Raw genomic sequence first — 19,543 nt, forward strand, 5'->3', positions numbered from 1 at the left:
CAGTGTGATGGGGGTGAGTGTGTTATTGGTGGGTCAAGTCAAGAAGAATGGGATGTTTTCCACAGCAGCAGAGGACTTTATCCTTCATCTTTGTTTGTATTCCTTAAATTTGAAAAGTTAGTTTGACTTCTATGTTTGTTTAGTCCTTCCTTTATTTATTAGTACATTAGACTATATGTTTTCTATTTTTCTACACAAGAGCAGCAAGCACTATTGGAAAAGAGAACATAATAGCCCAATAATTCCACCTTAACTTCATGATCACCCACTTCAGATAGGTTCTCAACATGGCCTTGCCATCTCTCCGTTTTGGTAGTCAACTGTCTCTCTCCTACTCTCTTTTTTTAAAATCTCTGGCCCCTACTTTCTCCTCTCCTTCTTGGCAGAGACCTTCACCTCTTCACAGAGTAAATAGGACTCTCTCAGTTCCCCATTACCAAGACAAAAATCTTCCTTTATCCTTCTCTACTCCTGTTATAATAGAGCAGTTGTCCTTCCTCAAGTTTAAGGCCACTTCCTTTACCTGTGCTTTTGATTCTATTTTCTTTGACTGTCTCAAGATTGTTGATTTTCAATTATACTATCAGTTTTCTCTTCTCTGTTGACTATCCCCTTGTTGAATTAGCTCTTCTCTTGATTTCTGTGACCTGAAACTCTGAGTAATTTTCTGTCTACCTCTGTAGATGTTCCTTCTCTGTCTCTCCATCCAAACATTAGATGCTGACCTTCCTCAAACTTCATTTCTGAGTCATCTTTTCTCTTCAATATTTCCTCCCTAAGTTGGGATCTTATTCATGCTCCTCTTCCTTAGTTATAACCTTTCACAGGTGACTAATAAATTTTTATTTCTAGGATAGACTTCTAGAGACCTTACATATGTATAACTTAACAGGACCTCAAAATCAGCATGTTTGTAACTACCTTGTGGTTTTCACCCCCGAGGTCAGATCCTCTGTAATTGTTCCCCATCTCAATGAATGGAACCACTAGAATTGCAGGAATCCTCCTTGACATCTCTCACCCTTATCCCCACAAAGAGCTGCTGATTTTATCTCAGGTGTCCCAAATTTATCCACTTTTTCCAACCTTACTTCAATTCACTAGTTTAAAATCCTTCGGTGACTTACCATTGTAATTAGGATTAAAGTCTAAAAGCCTTATCTTGTGCTCTGGTCTCTGTCAACTTTTCCCAACCTCATCTTACCTCCTTTGGTACCTTGTACATGTTATCCTCATACCTCTCATCACAAGGTCTTTGCACATATTGTAGCTATTGCAGTAAATGCTCTCCCTCCTCTCTTCTTATTACTTTCCTACTCTTCCTACTTTTTCTGCTCAGTTGTCACTGCTATAAGGACTCATAGTACCATGTTGTTCTTCACAACACTCACCACAGTTGTAACTTTATGTTTATTTGTGTGATAGGTAATTAGTATGTGTGCTCTATTAGGGCAGGAGATCATGTCTGGTTTTGTTCACTATTGTATCTCTAATGCTTAGTCTGATGCCTAATACAAAGAGTTATGCAGTCAGTAACAATTAAACAAATAGCCATCTACCAAACATATATTAAAATTACTTAACTACATGTTAGGCCCTGGAGATACAGAGTCTCTCTCTTCACAACATTGATTATAGGCTAGTGGACAAATCAGACAAATTTCAATATAATATGTTAAATGTTAAATGCTGTGATAGTAAAATTACATGGTACCATAGGAGCATATAGCTGGGATGCCTTGCTCCTCTGCCAGGTCTCTGATGTTTAAGCTGAGATCTGAAGAATGAGGAGAAATTAACCAGGCCATGAGAGTTGGATGGGAATGTTCTAGGCAAAATGTAAGCATGTGCATGGGTCCATCCTCTTAGGAAATGTACTGTGGTTGAGCAGCTCATGTTGGACAAGAGTTGAGGTCCTGGCTGAATGTCTGATATCAACACGGCAGCTGAAAAAATGGTCAAATGTCATTGGGATGCCAGCCTAAAGACCAGGGCAGGGTCTGGTGTACTAACACCAGATGCTGACCTGAGGAATCAGCTGTCATTGATAGGTCATGTTTCTGAGCAGGAATGGCATGATGACTCACAAAAGCCCCTGAGAGTAGGCCACAGGTCTTCAGGTTATACAGTTAAAGCAGAGGTACAGAAAGTACCATTATCTTACCTTAACCTGCCACAGGGTAAGTGGAGAAGTTGGGGTGTGGAGAGGGGACGGGCTTCTTTTTCTTCCAGGAATACAGTGTATACCAAAGGCAGGATCCTCTTAGGTATCCCCACTTTAGATGCAGAAATGAGCCAACAACTTTCTTCCTCCCTGGGAGTCATCTTCTAGGTGAAACTTTGTTTGGAAGGAAGCATGCCTTTCAGTATATTGGAGGCACTAAACATAGAACGTGAAAGGATACTGAAGTTCTTCGGAAAAATCTGCTTCTCCTCATTCTGTGAGTTCTTGTGGCCCTTCATTTTCCCAAAGGGTCAAGGTTTTCTAGGCTGTAGAATATGGTGTGTAAATCAGCTTTAAAGAAAGAAAAGAGGTTGGTTTTTAGAGATGTTGCACATCAGATTCTTGGAACCTTAATTTGAGCCCAGAACTTCAAGATACTAAAAGTGTCATTTACAGTATCTGAGAAGAATTAGTATAAGGAAAAGAAGGACAGTTAAGAAGCAATGTCCAGATTAGAACTACTCTACCAGCCAAGAAAAGATGGAAAGCTGGAGCCAAATTATAGGAGGGAGTGGAGAGGGCCTGAACATTTAAACTGGACCTACACAATTTAAATTGTCCTACACTGGTGGTAGTCAGGTTGGGATGCCTACCCTATCCACCATGCTTTAAGATTTAGCAAATGGCTTAGGAGAAGGCATAAGTCTTGCAGCCTTTGTTATCTTGCAAGGAAGGACGGCAGAATTCTGTCTAGACCCCAGGAATTGCATTCATGTATAGTTCACCACAGTAACTTCAAGCCTCCAGGCTATCATTCTGTAACTGCCCCCAGGTAAGTTACCTTTTAAATGAGAAGTCAACATTATAGCTCTTTTGATTTTAAGTGTAAGAGCCCTTGAATCCAAAGCCAAGAACAAACGTGAATCAGAGTCTTAAAATAACATTCTGCAATTGTATTTGAACTCCTACCCTTGGGAGTAATCACAAAATAAATGCAATCTGATTTCTAAAATTCTCATTTTAGAATGAGAATTCTAGGAGACAGCTCATACTAGGAGACAAGTTTGAGTGCTTCGCTGGTGCTGGGTACCTGAAACTGCAGTACCAGTATTTGTTAAAGTTTTAAAGTGAAAAGGAGATTTTGGTCCTATATATGCACACAGAACCAGAAAAGTACTGTATTTTTCATGACAATCTGGAAAGCTGAGCCTAACTAAGTATATCTTGTAGGAGAGAACCCTGAAGAATAACTGCCTAAAACTCTATTATTGTAGTATCATTTAGAAAACAGTCATGCAAATTTTGAAGGAAATTTTTCAGATCTTTTTTTTTTTTTTTCATAGTTACATAGAAAAAATTCTTGGCTAGGAATAGTACAGTAAAAAATACAATCGAATGAGCAGATAAATTCCTTCAAGTTTAATTTTTAAAACTCCTAGAAAGGTAAAGCCAACATACTAGATTATTTAACAGACATAGAATCTTTTGGCCACATATGCTTCAGATCAAAATGAGGCAGCCAGGCCAAGCTCCAGTCAAAATGGCAGAGTGAGGTAATTCAGGATTCTGTCTCCTCTCAAAAGCTTTGAACAACCAGGAAGAATTGGCAGAAATATCTTTCTAAAAGCTCCATAAAACAGTTAAAGAACTGCAGTAACAGGATAAGCACCAAATCAAGAAAAAGGCCCCTTAAAAGCAATAGGATCTCTTGGTGCCCTAGCTGGCCCCTCTTCTACCTACTCCCACCCACATGCACCCCACTGGCTCAGCATGAAGCTGGCTCACGCTCCCACTATGAACCTCTAGTCCTGGTTCTGGATGGAGCACAATAACGTGTATGCATATACTGGAAGCATGTATTTCTGGCCCAGTCTGTCTGGTGGTGGCTTGAGGGACTCATTGTCCCACAATTTATCCTTGTGTAGAAGGCACAAAGATCTCCTACAAAACATTATGGGAGGGTGATACAATGGTGGCTCAGTGGCAGAATTCTCACCTGCCATACCAGAGACCCAGGTTCAATTCCTGGAGCCTCCCCATGGCAAAACAAACAAACAGTATGGGAGAGCAGTCACATGATTTCCTGGGGCAAGGATAGTTGGCTGTGGGACATGTACTGCAGTACCAGAACTGTGAGGAAACTATTTCCTAGGGAAGAAGGAAACATTCAGAACTGTGTATACAAGGGATTTCCTTGGGTCATATGCACATACCCAGACAAGATCTATATTCAGAAAGGATCAGGACAGTCCCTAACTTTGGCCTTAAGCTGGTCTCTAAACTCATTGTATGGATAAGCTCTGAAGAAGCATCCTTACACAGGTCAATATCCAAACTGGGAAAGGAGTTGTAGTAGTTAGGTTCAGGTGTCAGCTTGGCCAGGTGATGGTGCCCTGTTGTTCTCTTGTGTGGACTTAAATCATCAGCATGTGAAATTCATCTGTGGCTGATTACTTCCACAGTGAGTGACCTTTAATTTAATGAGCTGGAAGCTTAAAAAAGAGGTCAGAAGAGAGCTCAGCAGCTCAAACCCAGAGATGCAGAAAGGACATGCCCCAGGGATAGCCACTGGAACCCAGAGAAGGCTAGCATATGTCACCGTGTGCCTTTCCATGTGAGAGCAAAACTCAGACGTCTTTCCTCCAAGGAACTGTAAAATTGTAACTAACTAAACCCCCTTATTAAAAGCCAATCCATCTCTGGTGTGTTGCATTCCAGCAGCTTTAGCAAACTAAAACATACTTTGGTACCAGAAATGAGGTGCTGCTGCATTTACAAATACCAAACATGTTGGAACAGCTTTTTAAATGGGTAAGGGGAGGATTCTGGAAGAATTGTGAGGAGCTCGATAGAGAAAGCCTAGATTGCTTTGAAGAGACTATTACTAGGAATATGGACTCTAAAGATACTCCTGTTGAGGCATTGAACAGAAATGAGCAATGTGTCATTGAGGATTGGAAGGAGGGCAACCCTTGTTTTGAAGTAGCAGAAAGCTTGGCAGAATTGAGTCCTGGTACTGGATGGAAGGGAAGATTTGACTATGATGATCTGGGATACTTGGCTGAGGAAATTTCCAAGCTTGGTGTGGAGGGTGTGGCTTGGTTTCTCCTTGCAGCTTATAGTAAAATGTGACGAGAAGGATAAATGAAAATTGAACATTTGAGTGCAAAGAAACCAAAAATTGACGGTCTAGAAAATTCTGGGCTTCCAGAAAGTAAGACCGAAGAGAATAGTGCCCCATGTGAGGATTTAACCAAATATGGAACCAATCAGTCATTATAAGGCAAGCCAGGATTGGAGATGGAGTTATTCAGAAAGGATCTGTGGAAGGTTCTGTTGTCTGATGGCTTCTATCCCTGTACACTGCATGCCAAGTCAATGAATTTTTTTGTGAGACCTGCATAAATGGAGCCACTCCCAGTTTGGACTAAAAGTGACAGATTGAAGGAAGACTGGCCTCAGAGCAGGACTGTGGGAGGTAAGGTTGAAGCCAAGAAGACTTGGGCCATGAGAGCAGATCCACCTATGCATGTAGAGGGGGTAAATTGGCCCCAGAGGCAAAGGGTGGGCCTTCTGCCTCGATGTTCAGAAACAGTTCTGATATCCCAGGCCTTAGAAAAGGGTGGAACATATTTCCTACAGATTGGGCGGAAGCCTGGCTACCACCCCATTGTTTTGAAGGGGATGAGTGTATGCCCCAGAGATGGCAGAGAATCTGGGTGCCACTCAAATACTTCAGGAGAGTGGAGCTGAGAAAAAGGTGGTCTCCCCAATGTTCCCCAATGTTGCAACCCTCATCCTAGTATTTGGAGGGAACAGGACTGGCCCTTGGAAAGGATGGGATTGCCTCTTTCTAAAGCCCTGAGGATGAAATGTGTCTCAGATTTTGAAATCTAATGGAGTTTGCCCTGCAGGTTTTTGGAATTATTTAGATCTGGTAACCCCTGTTTTCCTTCCACTTTGTCTCTGTGGCAATGGGATTTTATCCCACACTGTTCCTTCTTTGTATATTGGAAGCAGATAACTTGCTGCAGGTTCACAGGTCCACAGACAGAGGAGAATTTTGCTTTAGGACAGACCATGCCTGTAACTGACTTTGATGAGATCTTGTGCTATTTTTGAGTTGGCACTATATTTTTATTGTTACTGAAATGATTTAAAGGTTTTGTGATACTGTGATGAAACGAATTTATTTTGTATATGGAAAGATTTTTTTCATTGTATGCAGAACAAATGATCATTGTTAGGTGAAAAAATATGACAGTTATTGTTTTCTTTTTAGAGATTAACTGTGGTTTAAGGTGATGTGGATCATTGACAAGGGGTGGACTCTGTAGTAGTTACATTCAGGTGTCACCTTGGCCAGGTGATGATGCCATGTTGTTCTGTTGCTGTGGACTTAAATCATCAGCATGTGAAATTCATCTTTGGCTAATCACATTTGTGGTGGGCTAACGGAAATGCCTTCCACAATGAGTGACAGTTAATTTAATTAGCTGGAAGCTTAAGAAAGAGGACAGAAGGGAGCTCAGCAACTCAGACCCCGACTTATGAATATGTAGAAAGGACATGCCCAGGGGGGAGCCTTTGGAATTCAGAAACCAGGAGAGAAGGCCACAGATGTCACTGTGTGCCTCCTCATGTGAGAAATTCAGATGTCTTTCCTCCACAGACCTTTAAGTTTGTAACAAAATAAATCCCCTTGTTAAAAGCTGATCCAGTGCTTGCTTTGGTGGCACATATACTAAAATTGAAACGATGCAGAGAAGATTAGTATGCTCCCTGCGCAAGGATGACACGCAAATTCGTGAAACGTTCCATATTTTTTTTTGCACATCAAAGAACTTCATCAAGAAAGTAAAAAGACAGCCTACACAATGGGAGACAATATTTGGAAATGACATATCAGATAAAGGTCTAGTATCCAGAATTTATAAAGAGATTGTTCAACTCAACAACGAAAAGACAGCCAATCCAATTACAAAATGGGAAAAAGACTTGAACAGACACTTCTCAGAAGAGGACTACAAATGGCAAAAAGGCACATGAAGAGATGCTCAACTTCCCTGGCCATTAGAGAAATTCAAATCAGAACCACAATGAGATATCATCTCACACCCACCAGAATGGCCATTATCAACAAAACAGAAAATGACAAGTGCTGGAGAGGATGTGGAGAAAGAGGCACACTTATTCGCTGTTGGTGGGATGGCAATTGGTGCAACCGCTGTGGGAGGCAGTTTGGCGGTTCCTCAGCTGAATATACAATTGCCATATGACCTAGCAATGGTATTGCTAGGGATCTACTCAGAGGACATAAGGGCAAAGACACAAATGGACATTTGCACACCAATGTTTATAGCAGCATTATTTACAATTGCAAAGGATGGAAACAGCCAAAATCCAAAATGTCCATCAACAGACAGTTGGCTAAACAAACTGTGGTATATACATATGATGGAATATTATGCAGCTTTAAGACAGAATAAACTTATGAAGTATGTAACAACATGGATGGACCTTGAGAACATTATGCTGAATGAGACTAGCCAAAACAAAAGGACAAATACTGTATGGTCTCACTGATATGAACTGACTTTAGTGAATAAACTTGGAATATTTCATTGGTAACAGAGACCACCAGGAGATAGAAATAGGGTAGGATATTGGGTAATTGGAGCTGAAGGAATACAGACTGTGCAGCAGGACTGAATGCAAAAACTCAGAAATGGACAGCACAATACTACCTAACTGTAATACAAGTATGTTAAAACACTGAATGAAGCTGCATGTGAGAATGATAGAGGGAGGAGGGCTGGGGGCATAAATGAAATCAGAAAGAAAGATAGATGTTAAAGATTGAGAATGTATAATCTAGGAATGCCTAGAGTGTATAATAATAGTGACTAAATGTACAAATTTTAAAAATGTTTTTGCATGAGGAAGAACAAAGGAATGTCATTACTGCAGGGTGCTGAAAATAGATGGTGATTAATATTTTAAAATGTTACCTTATGTGTGAGACTAAAGCAAAAAATGTTTATTTGGTACAAAATTTATATTTTGACTAGTGCATTTCCTAATATAACTTATGTAGATAGTTTGATTGAACACCGTAAGTACTTGGAATCTCAGGTAGGACATGAGTTTTTGTTGGTTTGTCCAGAGTGATGCCCCGATGAATCCCAGAGTGATTCGATCAGTGAGTGGGAAAAGTATTTGCAAAGCCCCCTTCGGGGAATGGTGAGAACGGGGAGAAATTCAACTTCCCCAAATTGAATTCTTGATATTCTCACAAGCAGTGTGGACAACCAAAGCTATAGGCTGAGCCCCCAGTCTTGGGGTTAGTTCATATGAAACTTAACCCCGCAAAGGATAGGCCAAGTCTACTTAAAATTTAGGCCTAAGAGTCACCCCCAAGAGAGCCTCTTTTGTTGCTCAGATATGACCTCTCTCTCCAGCCAACACAACAAGCAATCTCACCACCCTCCCTCTGTCTATGTGGGACATGACTCTCAGGGGTGTGGACCTTCCTGGCAACATGGGACAGAAATCCTAGAATGAGCTGAGACTCAGCATCAAGGGATTGAGAAAACCTTCTTGACCAAAAGGGGGAAGAGTGAAATGAGACAAAGTGTCAACGACTGAGAGATTCCAAACAGAGTCAAGAGGTTATCCTGGAGGTTATTCTTACGCATTGAGTAGATATCACCTTGTTATTCAAGATGTAATGGAGAGGCTGGAGGGAACTGCCTGAAAATGTGGGGCTGTGTTCCAGTGGCCATGTTTCTTGAGGATGATTGAATAATGATATAGCTGACACAATGTGACTGTGTGATTGTGAAAACCTTGTGTCTGATGCTCCTTTTATCTACCTTGTCAGCAAACGAGTAGAACATATGGAATAAAAATAAATAATAGGGGGAACAAATGTTAAAATAAATTTAGTTTGAAATGCTAGTGATCAGTGAAAACGAGGAGTAAGGGGTATGGTGGGAATAATCCTTTTTTTTTTTCTGTTTTCGTTTTATTTCTTTTTCTATTGTCTTTTTATTTCTTTTTCTGAATGGATGCAAATGTTCTAAGAAATGATGAATATGTAACTAAGTGATGATATTGTGAATTACTGATTTATCTATGTAAATGTTTTATTATGTTTGTTAATTTTTTTTAAATTAATAATAAAAAAAAAGAAGCTGATCCATCTCTGGTATGTTGCATTCCAGCAGCTTTAGCAAACTAAATCAGGAATTTTCCTCTTTTATTTATTCATTTTTTTAATTAGCCCCTGGCATTCAAGAAAAGATCTGTCATAACCCTAGCTAAATTCCAGTGAAAACATAATTTCAGGAATCAACAAAAGCTTAGAAGATATACAAAATAAAAACAACACAGGAAGTGATAGTCCAGGCAAGGGAAAAAAATTAAAGCATTAGAAACCATCAATGAGGGGAATCAGACCTGGAACATACCAGACAAAAATGATTTTATTAAATAATTCCAAATATGCTCAAAGAGCTAGAAGAAAACATAGACAAAAAACTTAGAAAAAATCAGGAAAATGATAGATAAAATATAAGAGAATATCAATAGAGAGGTGGAAATTATGAAAAGGAACCAAACAGAGCTGAAGATCATAGAAATAGAAATTAAAAATTCCTTAGAAATGAAGTTCAACAGCAGGTTGGAAATGGCAGAAAAATGATTAGAGGACTTGAAGATAAACCATTGAAATCATACAGACTGAGGAATAGAAAGACGAAAGAAAAGTGAACAGAGTCTGAAGAACCTGTCTGTTGCCATTAAGCGTACTGACATATGCATTGTAGGAGTCCCAAAAGGAGAAGAAAGGGACAGAGAGAATTTTCAAAGAAATAATGACTGAAAAGTTCCCAAATTTAGTAAAAGACATGAATATGTATGCTCAAGATGCAAAATGAATTCCAAACAAGATAAACCCAATAGATTATAACACACTGTCTTATAAACAAACTGTTGAATGCCAAAGATAAATAGAGAATTCTGAAAAGCTCAAAAGAAAAACAAGGTGTCACATACAAGGGAGCCTCAGTAAGATTAAGTTCTAAATTCTCATCAGAATCCCTAAAGGTAAGATGGCAATAGGGTGACATATTTTAAGTGCTGAGTTGAGAAAAATCCATTTCCAACCAAGAATTTTTTATCTAGCAAAACTGTCTTTCAAAAAAGAGGGGGACTCTTCCTAGGCCAGTGCTAAACAAGAAAAAGGCCATGTTCTGTTCATATGCAGAGAATGAGAAGCCCAGTGGTGAAAAGCCAGATGAATTCAAGTCTGGCATTTCTGAGGCTCTTCTTGAGCTGGAGATGAACTCAGACCTAAAGGCTCAGTTAAGGGAGCTGAATATAATAACAGCACAGAAGATTGAAGTTTGTGGTGGCCAGAAAGCTTTTATAATCTTTGTTCCTGTTCCACAACTGAAATCTTTCCAGATAATCCAAGTCAAGCTTGTATGTGAATTGGAGAAAAAGTTCAGTGGAAAGCATGTTCTGTTTATTGCTCAGAGAAGAATTCTGCCTAAGACAACTCAACAAAGCTGTACAAAAAATAAGCAAAAGCGTCCCAGGAACAGTACTTTGCCAGTTGTATATGATGTAATCCTTGAAGACTTGGAATTCCCGACTGAAATTAAGGGCAAGAGAATATGTGTAAAACTGATGGCAGCCGGCTAATAAAGGTTCATTTGGACAAAGCACAACAGAATAATGTAGAACGCAAGTTTGAAACCTTTTCTGGTGTGTATAACAAGCTCCCTGGCAAAGATGTTAATTTTGAATTTCCAGAGTTTCAATTGTAAACCAAAATGACTTATAAAATAATAATAATAAGGGAGAGGATTGTGGGAAGATGGCAGATTAATGAACTCCAGGAATCAATCCCTCCACCAAAATAGCTATCAAACCAGCAAGAATGGTCTAAATCAGCTGTTTTGAAACTCGAGCATCTAGCGGAACACTGTATAACATCCAGGAAGAGCTGTAGGATGAGGCTGGTATATTGCAGTAAATATTAGTGAATTTCACTGTCCATGCAGCAGCTACTATCCCCCATCCCCCGTTGGCATGGCCGGCAGCAGAAGGCATGTCAGTGTGCATTCCTAGCGCAGGTGCCAGGGTGGGCAATAAGGATCCAGTCCCCCAACATACAGTTATATGGTGTCATTGCTGATCATAAAAGCTATGCTGATTATAGCTTTTGATCAGGTACTTCAGATTGTTGCAAGGCCAACTCTGAGGGCTGCTGGTATTCCAACCCTGCTCAGGCAAAAGTGGCAAAGGAATTTTAAAAAGACAGTATCTTTTTTTTTCTCTCTCTCTCTTTTCTCTTTCTTTCCACCATTTGGGAGCAAAAATAGTATGAAAAAGTTACATATTGACAGCTCCAGCCCTCAAACAGTAACAACAACAAAATAAAATACTAGCACTCCCAGAGGAGTGGGAGAACTGTATTTCCAGACTCATAACAACCTAATATTCAGAATGTCCAGCATGTAGCAACAAAAAAAAATACAAAACATACTTAGAAACATCAAAGTATAGCCCATTCACACCCAAAAAAGAATGTGCTAGAAACCATCCCCAGGGAAGCTCAACATTGGAACAATTAGTTAAGGCATTACATCAACCATCTTAAAATATTTTCAGTGAGCTAAAGGAATCCATATACAAAGAACTAAAAGAAATTAGGGAGGTATTGTGGGGGGGAAAAGAAGGAAATAATAAAGAGGAACCAAACAAATTTTGGAGCTTCAAAGCATAGTAATTGATATAAAGAATTTATTAAATGGATTCAACAGCAGATTTGAACAGGCAGAAGAAGAGATGGAGCAAACTTGAAGATAAGACAATTGAAATTATCCAATATGAGGAACAGAAAGAATAATGAACAGAACCTGAAGGACCTATGGCGCACTGTATCATTGTAGTACCAGAAGGACAAGAGAGAGTGAAAAAGACACAAAAACCATTTGAAGAAGTAACGACCAAAAACTCTCCTAATGTGATGATAGAACTGAATGTACATGCCCAGGAAGCTCAGCAAACTTCAAACAAGATAGACTCTAGGATATCTACACCAAGACCTATTATAGTCAAATTGTCAAAATTCAGAGTCAAAGAGAGGATTCTGGAAACAGCAAGAGAGAAATGACTTGTCACATACACAAGATCTCCAGTAACATTAACAGCAGATTTCTTATTGAATACCACAAAGGCCAAAAAAACTGTGGGATGATATATTTAAAGTCCCTAAAAAAAAAAAAAATCTACCAAAAACATTTTATCTGGAAAAATTAACCTTCACAAATGAAGCAGAAACTAAGACATTGACAGAGAACAAACAGCTGAAAGAGTTCCTTGCCAGAAGCCCTACCCTATGAGAAATGACAAGAGAATCCTTCAGGCTGAAATAAAAGGATACTAGACGGTAACATGAAGCCATAAGAGGAAATAAAAAAACATTGGTATAGGTAACTACATAGGAAAATGTAAAATCCTGTATTCTTGTACTTTTGGTTTGTAAATGCGTCTTTCCCTCATAAGACTATTCATGGAAATGTGTAAAGAGAATATTTAAAATATATGTTAATGGTCTTACAAAGTATACAGATATAATCTGAAAAAACAATAATGTGAAGAAAGGAAGGAACAGAGATATGTAGGAGTAGAAAGTTTATACACTACTGAAACTAGGTTGGTCCTAGTCAGACTAGGTTATTATTAGCTTAAGATGTTAATGGCAATTACAAATATAAAAAGAAAATAACTAAAAAATATAGAGAAAATGAGAGAAGGAAGGGAATCAAAATGATACACTAAAAAAGGAAACTAAATTTTTATAAACCAATATGGAGTGATTGAAGAACAAAAAATATTCAATACATGCAGAAAACTAATAGGTAAATGGCAGAAATAAATCTTTCTTCTCTTTTATTACCTTAAATGTCAATATGTAAAAGACAGAGGTTGGTAGATTGGATGAAAAAGCATGTTTTATCTATATGCTGTCTATAAGAGACTTATTTTATATACAAAGACTCAAAGAAGTTGAAAGTAAAAGGGTGGAAAGAGATATTCCATGCAAACAGTTACCAAAAGAGAGCCAGGTTCCTGGACCATGCACCACCACCCTAACCCCTCCCCCCAAAAAAGAGAGAGAGAGCCAGTCCTTCAGCAGATGAATGGATAAACAAAATGTAGTATATACACAGAATGGAATGTTACTCAGCAACAAGAATGAATGAAGTCCTGAAGCATGTGACAACCTGGATGAATCTTAAGAACATTATGTTAAGTGAAATAAGTCAGATGCAAAAGGACAAATACTATATGATCTCACTGATATGAACTAATTATAATATGTAAACCCATAGATATAAAATATAGAATATAGGTTACCAGGATATAGAATGATGCTATAAAGAATGGGGAGTGGTTGCTTTATATGTACAGAATGTTTAACTAGGTTGAACTTAACATTTGGAAATGGACAGAGGTAACAGGAGTACATTATTGTGAGAATAATTAACAGTGCTGACTAATGTGTAAATAAGATGGGAAGGAGAATTTTAGAGTCATGTATGTCACCAGAAGGGAATTTGGAGGTTAAAACATGGGAATGTGTCACACAGTGAATCTTGTGGTGGATAATGTCTGTGATTAATTGTACAAATATAAAAAAGTTCTTTCATGAACTAAAACAAATGTATGACATTATTATGAAGAGTTAATAATAGAGGGCTAGATGGGAAATATGTACCTATTGCAAACTTTGGACTGTAATTAACAGTAATATTTTAATGCTGTTTCTTCAGTAGTAGCAAGTGTACCACACCAATACTATGGGTCAATATAGTGGGAGGATAAGGGGTATGGGAGGATTTCTGTTTTCTTTTTTATTTATTTATTTATTTATTTTTTTTTTTTAATTTTTTGGAGCAATTAAAATGTTCTAAAATAGATCATGGAGATGTATACAGAACTATGTGATGATACCGGGAGCCAGTGATTGCATACTTAGATCATTGTGTGGTGTATGACTGTATCTCAGTAAAATTGCATTAAAAAGTAAAAAAAAAAAAAAAAAGAGAGAAAGAGAGAGAACAAGCAAGCCGGAGTGGCTATATTATTGTCAGACAAAATAAACTTTACAGCAAAAAATTTACAAGAGATCGAGTGGTATTATATTGATAAAAATGTTCAGTCCAGCAAGAAAATAGAACAATTATAATCATATGTGCACTTCACAGCAAAGCCCCAAAATATCTGAAGCAAAAATTCACAGAATTAAAAGGAGAAATAGGTAATTCTACAATAATAATTGGAGACCTCAATACACCATTTTCAATAATGGATAGAACAACTAGACAGAAGATCAGTTAGGAAATAGAGGATTTGAATACCACTCTCAACCAGTTTGACCTAATGGCCATAATGGAACATTCTGCCCAACAACAGTAAAATTCACATTCTTCTCACATGTACATAGAACATTTTTAAGGATAGATCACAAGTTAGGCTACAAAACATACTTCAGAAATTTTAAAATATTGAAATCATATATTATTGGACCACAATGGGATAAAGCTAGAAATCAGTAACAGAAGGAAAACTGGAAAATTTACACATATGTGGAAATTAACACACTTTTAAACAACCAAAGAAAGATTTTTCAAAGAAAAATAACAAGGAAATATCTTGAGACAAATAAAAATGAAAACAGGACATGCCAAAACTTATGGGAAGCACCAAAGGTAGCGCTCAGAAGAAAATTTATAGCTCTAAATGCCTACATTAGAAAAGAAGAAAGATCGCTAATAAATAACATAACTTTAAGTCTAAAGAAATTAGAACAAGAACAAACTGAATGCAAAGTTGATAGAAAAATAATAAGAGAATTAACAAAACCCAAAGTTCTTTTTTAACATATCAACAAAATTGGTAAACCTTTAGTCAGACTGACAAAGAAAAAGAGAGAGAGGGCACAAATAACAAAAAATCAGTAATGAAAGTACTTCTGACCTTACAGAAATGAAAAGAACTATAAGAGGTTGTATTGAACAACTATATGCCAATAAATTAGGAAAAAATAGCTGAAATAAATCCTAGAGATCTACAAATCAGTTAATCTGATACAAGAATAGCACAACAATTAGTTGTAGAACAGATTTCAGAGTTTGGTATGGGTTACAATTCCACAATTTTAGGTTTTTACTTCTAGCTGCTCTAAGATTCTGGAGACTAAAAGAAGTATCAATATAATGATTCAGCAATCATACTCATTTGTTAAACTCTACCTTCTCTGTATAACTCCACTATCACCTGTGATCTTTCTCCCACTTTTTAGAGGTATTTGGGCTATCCCTATGAGAAGGAGATTGAATTAGTAATCAAAAACCTCCCAAGAAAGTAAAGTCCAGAACTGGGTGGTTTCACTGCTGAAATCTATCAAACATTTAAAAAATAAGATTTAACACCAATCTTTCTCAGACTCTTTGAAAAAAATTTTGAGGGGAGCACTTCCCAACTCATTTTATGAGGGCAGCATTAACGTGATACCAAAGCCAGATTACGGCAGCACAAGAAAAGACAATTACACCTAAAAATAATCTCAGGAGGACCTCTTTTGTGGCTCATATGTGGCCTCACTCTCTCTAAGCCCAACTCTGCAAGTGAAATCATTGCCCTCCCTCCTACCTGGGACTCTCCCTGACTGTGTGAGAGATGATTCCCAGAGATGAATCTGGCCCTGGCATCATGGGATCAATAATGCCATCTTAACCAAAAGGGGGAAAAGCCATGTAACAAATACGGTATCAGTGGCTGAGAGAGTTCAGATAGAATCGAGGGGCTACTGTGGAGGTCACTCTCACACAAGCTTCAGTTAGACATTGCTACCTCTCATAATTTGCCAAATCCCAACCAAAACCATTCTAGCCAATCCTAAAGAACACCTAGGATAATATATAAGATTCTACAAAGGTTCTGTGCACTAGGATAACTTTCCAGAAACTTACAATCTCCAGATGGGTCCCTGGACCAGATAAGTCCTGAAACCTAGAGGGCCCAGCCTTTCCAGAACTATCAGCTAGTTTCATCTCCCTACCCCTTATTATTGCCAGCCCTTCCAACATGAAAGAATAGGTGTAGCTCAAATACCTCTTAAAGAGTGGGAGAAAGATCACAGGTGATGGTGGAGTTATACAGAGAAGGTAGAGTTTAACAAATGAGTATGATTGCTGAATCATTATATTGATACTTCTTTTAGTCTCCAGAATCTTAGAGCAGCTAGAAGTAAAAACCTAAATTGTGGAATTGTAACCCATACCAAACTCTGAAATCTGTTCTACAACTAATTGTTGTGCTGTGCTTTGAAATCTATTGCTTTTTTTGTATTTATGTTATTTTTCACAAAAAAGAACAAAAGTGATGATAAATATATATATATATATATATATATATATATTCCTTCTAGCCTCCAATATTCTGGAGCAGCTAGAAGAAAACATCTGGGATGATGGAATGGTAGCCCATGATAAACTCCAAAATCTGTCCTGTAACGACTTGTTGAAGAGTGCTTTGAAAACTCTTGCTTTTTTCTTTCTTTGCTTTGTATGTATGTTATATTATACAATAAAAAAGTTTAAAAAAATAAAAAGACAATTACAAACCAAGATTCCTTAGGAATACTGGCATAACAAATCCAATAGCATATTGAAAGGATTATACACCATTAACAAGTAGGAATTTTTTCCAGAAATGTAAGGATGGTTTTGAAAATAGTCCTCATGAAATCCAAGGGTGTCAGTCTTCCTGGCAATGTGGGACATTACTCCTAGGGATGAGATTGGCCCTGGCACCATGGGATCAACAATGACTACCTGACCAAAAGGGGGAAGAGAAATGTAACAAAAGAAGGTATCAGTGGCTAAGAGATTTAAAATAGAGTAGAGAGGCTATTCTGGAGGTTATTCTTATACAAGCTTCAGTGAAATATTGCTAATTGCCATGGGATGCCAATCCCCAACCAACAGTACTCCTGTAAACCCTAAAGAATACCCAGGACTCTGTTTGAGACTCTATAAAAGTTTCACTCACTAACTTTATTTTTCAAAAACCATCAAGCTTTATATGGAAATGGGTTCATAGGCCAGATAAGTCCTGAAATCCAGAGTAACCAATATCTCCAAGAGCATCAACCAGTTGCATCCCCCTACTCCATAATGTAGACACCACTTTTCAACATCAAGAAGTTAGAACAATCTTTGCCCAAATATCCTAAAGATTGGGAGAAGGATCAAAGGAGAAGGAGGAATTACAATAGAGAAGATAAGATTTAACAAATGAGGATGACTACTGAATCATTAAATTGATACTTCTTTTTAGTCTCCAGTATCTTAGAGCACCTAGAAGGAAATACCTGAAATTGTGGAACTATAAATCATATCATACTTTGAAGTTTGTTCTGTAACTACTTGTTAAAATGTACTTTGAAATTTACCACTTTTTTGCATATATGTTATATTTCATAGTAGAAAATGTTTTTAAAATATATCTTTCTTTCTGTTGCCACTAAGAGGCATATATGAGCTCTTTATAATAGCGATGCAGCTCCTCGGCTAGCAAAATCATTGCATGCTTATCCAAATTCTTTTAGAAAGTATCTTTACTAAGTTATAAAGGACACTTCCAGATATCAGAAAGAGCAATTAATTCATCCTTATCACTAAGCATGACAAAATCTACACATACACCCCAATGTAACATTGTTTCTGAGAGGCATTATATACATCACATTTTGAGAAAATCCCGGAAGAGAAAACATGCTTTTAAAAGCTACAGTTTTTAGTGACAAATCTTTAAATTATTTTTTAAACAGTTTTAGCACTGAACAATGACTGTGATGAGAACATTATTTATAAGATCTTCAAATATAATCCTTTCCCAGAATTAAAAAATGTAAAGGAATGGAATCATTGTTTTTAACTTGACCTTTAAAAATAGTTAAATGATTAAGAAATAGACACACTGACAGTTAAATGGGGAACGGATGAAAACAGGCCATGCATTGAAGACATACAAATGGTCAATAAACATAAAAAGATTTTATAAATCGTCCAATTTAATATATGACATAAATATAACAAAGGAAAAAAAACATATGATCATCTCAGTAGATACAGAAAACGTATTTGACAAAATCCAAAATCCTTTCATGATAATACTCCGAAAACTAGAAAAAGAAGGGGACTTTCTCAACATGATAAAGGACATTTATGAAGAACCCACAGCAAATATACTCGATGGTGAAAAGCTAAAAGCTTTCCTCCTAAGATCAGGAGCAGCATAAGAATGCTCTCTGTCATCACTGTTACTCTGCATTGTACTAGAAAGTCTAGCCAGAGCAGTAGGTAGATAAGAAAAAGAAATAAAGTATACCCAAATTGGAAAAGAAGAGGTAAAATTATCCCTATTCACACACGACATGATCCTATTAATAGAAAACCCACCAAATTCCACAAGAAAGCTACTAGAATTGATAAACGAATTCAACAAAGTTGCAGGATACAAGGTCCCCACACAGAAGTCATTTGGGTTTCTGTACACTGGCAATGAATAATCTGTAAAGGAAATCAAGAAAATTCCATTCATAATAACAACTAAAAGAAACAAATACCTAGGAATAAATTTAATTGAGGATGTAAAGTACTGTACATAGAAAATAACCAAATTATTACTGAAAGAAATTAAAGTAGACCCAAACAGAAAGACATCTTGTGTTTGTAGATTTGGAGTTAAAATGTCATTACTGCATAAAGTGATCTATAAATTCAATACAAGTCCTATCAAAATTCCAGCAGCCTTTTTTCCAGAAATCGAAAAGCTTGATTCTGAAATTCATGTCCCCAAATAGCCAGAACAGTCTTTTTTTTTTTTTTTTTTCACATGGGCAGGCACTGGGAATCGAACCCGGGTCCTCTGGCATGGCAGGCTAGCATTCTTGCCTGCTGAGCCACTGTGGCCTGCCCAAAACAGTCTTGAAGAAGAAAAAGTTGGAGGACTCACACTTCTTGATTTAGAACCTTACTGCAAAGCTACAGTAATTAAAACAGTTGGACATATAGACCAGTAGAATAGAAATGAGAGTTCAATGTGAAATCCACACATCTGTGGCCAGTTGATTTTCAAAAAGGGTTCCACGTCCGCTCAATGAGGAAAGAATGGTCTCTTCAACACATGGTGATGGGATAACTGAAAATCCACATACAAGAGAAAGACTATGGATTCCTTCCTCTCACCATATACTAAAATTAATTTTAAATGGTTTGACAACCTAAATAAAAG

At 37.5% G+C, this 19,543-nt stretch overlaps 1 protein-coding gene, 1 non-coding gene and 1 pseudogene across 16 annotated transcripts in view; all 3 read left to right on the plus strand.

Moving 5' to 3' along the window:
- The window catches only part of NCOA6 (nuclear receptor coactivator 6), a 186,315-nt gene that overhangs the window by 160,026 nt on the left and 6,746 nt on the right, over positions 1 to 19,543 (plus strand). The gene's annotated exons all lie outside the window — the stretch shown is intronic.
- On the plus strand, positions 2 to 15,379 carry LOC143691826 (small ribosomal subunit protein eS7 pseudogene; annotated as a pseudogene).
- On the plus strand, positions 6,885 to 6,991 carry LOC143652606 (U6 spliceosomal RNA). Its single transcript, XR_013160785.1, has one exon. It is a non-coding gene; the product is annotated as a U6 spliceosomal RNA (small nuclear RNA).

The sequence above is a fragment of the Tamandua tetradactyla genome, chromosome 1 (assembly GCF_023851605.1).
Source record: "Tamandua tetradactyla isolate mTamTet1 chromosome 1, mTamTet1.pri, whole genome shotgun sequence".
NCBI lineage: Eukaryota > Metazoa > Chordata > Mammalia > Pilosa > Myrmecophagidae > Tamandua > Tamandua tetradactyla.